This window comes from Pteropus alecto, unplaced genomic scaffold, assembly GCF_000325575.1.
Source record: "Pteropus alecto unplaced genomic scaffold, ASM32557v1 scaffold25, whole genome shotgun sequence".
NCBI classification, from domain to species: Eukaryota; Metazoa; Chordata; class Mammalia; order Chiroptera; family Pteropodidae; genus Pteropus; species Pteropus alecto.
The window spans coordinates 1,083,671-1,087,443 of record NW_006441955.1 but is presented as its reverse complement, the minus strand read 5'-3'; the positions used below and the strand labels follow the sequence as shown (position 1 = coordinate 1,087,443).

Here is a 3,773-nt window from a genome sequence, read left to right as displayed (position 1 = left end):
TCCCTGAAGACAATGAAGTCATTGTCTGGTGTTCACTCTTCTCCCTGATACCCTGTAACTTAAATGCTGTGATATCAAGTTAACTTTATTAATATATTCCATGTTATATGTGAAGGGGAATAGAGAAGGAAGAAAAAATATCTGATACATACATGTGCACATGCACACAAACATATTCACAACAAAAGAAAAAAAGGAAAACTCAAAACAATTACAGTCCTTGTTTCTGCAACTGGTCACATGGTCATACCTAGCATTTATGACCACCTTCTTCCACTACCCATTCCAGATTCTCCTTGCCCTCAGCAAGCACCTCAGCTAGATGTGGTTCTTTGCCTGGTAGGATGACTCACACTTTCATTTTTGAAAAATATGAGCGATTACTAGTTATGCCTGAATTGGGTTGCAGTATTTTTCTATTTAATTTAATGACAGGACATGGTAATTCTAAGAGATGCCCTAGATATCTCCTGTGTTCCAGACGTACCCTTCCTTACCTCCATTGGTAAGGGACCTAACAATTTCACCTTAGAAATCAAGGTCAATCCAGTGTGGTAATTGCTTTTAATTTAGAAGCATATGGGTGGTAGTCTTACCTTCCAGTTTAATGTAATCGTTTTGTCTCCCAGTAGAAGCACAAGTTTGCAGGGGCAACAAGCAAAAGAATGTTGCTAATATCATCACTAAGGGTAATAATGATGGTGCCACTTCCATTTTCATCCCTTGATTCCTGAATGGGTGACTCCTGGCAGTGAAAGAAATTGTACCCTATATTAGACATTGGTTTATAGTATATACAGCCTCTTGGAGAACCTTAACTCAGTCCTGCAAGTTATTACCATCTACCTGGTGCTGTATACCCAAACCTATCCTGAGGTTATTCTCTGGTTCTGGAATGCATACTTGGAGTAGATATTACACCCAGCATTCAGCATAGAAGACTCAGCAGAATTTAGGAGTTTGGTGTCTCCAGCTTCATTAGGGTCTTCTCATATGTTCCCATTCCAATTTTCAGGCTCTCCTTACTTCTCAATCAATTCTCCACTTTGACAGAAGGCACTCTGCAAGATTAGGAATTCATTTTCATTGTAATTCAGACACAGGCAGGATGAGACTCTGGGTTTAGTTTTCAGAAATTTCAGCCTTAGCTGAGGCCTGTGGCTACAGGACATAATGGTTTCTTTCAGGACAGGCATAGAAGCTTTTAGGTCATTTATGTATAGTTTGGGCTGGGTTTTGAATCCCTGGGCTCATCCGTTTCTTTCTCCATCTTCTCCAGTACAGCTAGGAGCAACTTGCCATTTTTTCTTTTCTTTTTCTTTTTTTTAGCTGCATCAAAGGCATATCCTAGCTTTATTAAAAGGTCTGTGCTGCAGAGTCAATATAAAAACACAAAAAGTCCCATCACTTTAATAATAATAAAAAAACCCCAAAATGGAAAATTGAGGGGGCAGGGGAAAGGCCTCTGGTCCAGGGGTTCAGGGAGCTCTGCTCATGGCACCAGGCCTGGCCGCAGGGCCTCCCGGTATTGCTTTTGCTAAGAGGTCAGGGGGCAGCGATTGTCCTATGGGAGCCACCGTTCACCTGGGCCAAAGACCCTTACTTCTTCTGGGGTGTGCTCAGCTTCTTCATGTCCCGGATCTCGTTCATCAGGCCAAAGGGCCTCAGTGGGTTTGTAACAGTCAACCAGCAGCTCCTTGACCCTGGCAGCATGGGTATCTTCACTATCCATGTCCAGGAGTTCGTTCACGTCAGTCTCCAGCTCTGGGATTTCCTCTTCCTGGCAGTAGGATAAGGCGAATGAGCTGCTTCAGGATCCACTCCTATAGGTTGAGGCGCTTCGATAACTCCTTGAAGTCGTACTTGACGGTGACCTTCTCTTGGCGCCTCACTGGTCCCTCATCGTCCGCGCTGCCCAGGCCCTTGTCAGCAGCCCGAGTGGGGCTCCGAATGTAGAACCCGAGCCCTGGGCTGCACCCCACGTGGGCCGCTGTCCGCCGTGGCTGCCACCCGGGCCACATGCATGCATCTGGGTCCCTTTTGCGCTGCCTCCACTAGCCTGCTGGCTGTGGGCTGCTGGCAGGGGTTACCTGGTAGACTCGGCTCACTGAGGCTCCGCGGCAAGGGCGGCGGCGGGAGCACCGGGGGGCAGCTCCAGCCAATTTTATACCCCTTAGTTTGACTAAAATGTTCTAAGGTAGCCAAAATATGGTTGGTCATCAGAACGTTGCCTTTTGTAAGTATTTGATGAGTAGTAGCCAAGGGTGATGCTCTATTGCTTACATCATGTCCTGCACTACCATGTCCTCTTTACCTTTGGCAATGAAGTCAATAGGGCCTTTCAACTTATCACATTAGAGGGCTAATTCCAGAAAATCCAAAACTAATTCAGAAAACTCATACTTAAGATTCTGTTCCTTTAGAACCAATCTTGGTACCAAAGTCTGTATTAGTCAGGGTCCTACCAGAGAAATGGAAGCAGTAGAATAGATACCTGTACAGGAAAAAGACACACCTAGCAGGAAAAGGTGCATGAACCCCATATCACTGGCCAGCTGGGAGCACTCCTGTCTGTTCCCCTGTCTGCTCCCTGACCAGCTGAGCTTAGGAGGGGCGCATGAAGGCCAGGCAGCCCAGTCGATGGGAAAACTGACCGAATGCAACAGAGCAGGAAAGGATCCTGGTCATCCAGCACCAAAGATCTGGGATGAGAAGAGGAGGAAAGACAGGTAACCACTTACCAGTTTAAAGGAGAAAGTCATACATATTTGGGGCCTTACGGTCTGCAAGAGACAGAGAAGATGGAGTGAAGCAGAGACTGGGGAATTCCCAGAGGAGACCTATTGATAAATAGGATGAGAACTTCAGCTGCCCAGACTTAGGATGCACGTCCAGGACTCTTCCCCACATGGTGCCCTGAGCCCTTTGCTCTCCTGAAGCCCCAACCTCTCCCAGGAGCCCTCACCTCCTCGGCTGTACACAGCCTTGGCATAGTCAGGCTCATAGATGCTCAGGAAACCGAGGAACTGTCCAAGCCAGAGTTGGTGGGTATAGGGGAATTGGTGGGCCCAGGACACCATCTTGTCCAGGCTCCCTGTCTGCTGGATTTGCAATGGTGACAGAGAGTCAGGCCTCACAGGTAAGAAATGTCACCAACCAGGCCCTAAGTCCCTGAGGCTGGCCTGGGAGAGTCCTTCCTTCTTTCTGCATCTGCCCACCCAGCCTGTCAACCAGTCCTAGCCACCTCTGGGTTCAGTGCCCTCTCCAGACCCAGTGCCAATGTTCCAAGTCCAAGCCACTCTCTTATTGCACCTAGTTAGGTCAACAAGTTGACCAACCTGCTTCTATTTGCTTCCTACCACTAACTCTCTATCTACGCTGCAGCCAGAACCATTTCTTTTTCGCAATGAAGCTTTTCATTAGATGGATAGTACCAGCTTGTTGTGCAATAAAGAAATCACCTCTATTCGACCTCTGTTAAAACATTTGACACGTTTTTATTGAGGACCTGCCATGTGCAGGGCACTGTCGAGACATCTCAAGGGATTGAGACAGACATGGTACGGACCTTTCATTTTATGGGAAAGACCGATAAGAAACAAGTGAACCATCATGTAAAATGATTGCAGACAGCAGTGAGTGCTAAGAAGGAAATAAACACAGTGCTAGCGAGAGACTTACAGGGAGCACCTGCTTAGACAGAGTGATCTGGGATTGCCTCTTGTTGGAGACAACATTTAAGGTGAAACCCAAAGGATGATAAGGAGCTGGCC

General features: G+C 47.0%; 1 pseudogene; it reads right to left on the bottom strand.

Moving 5' to 3' along the window:
- Positions 1–1,599: 1,599 nt before the first annotated feature.
- Positions 1,600–3,080, bottom strand: LOC102899025 (annotated as a pseudogene).
- Positions 3,081–3,773: the final 693 nt, after the last annotated feature.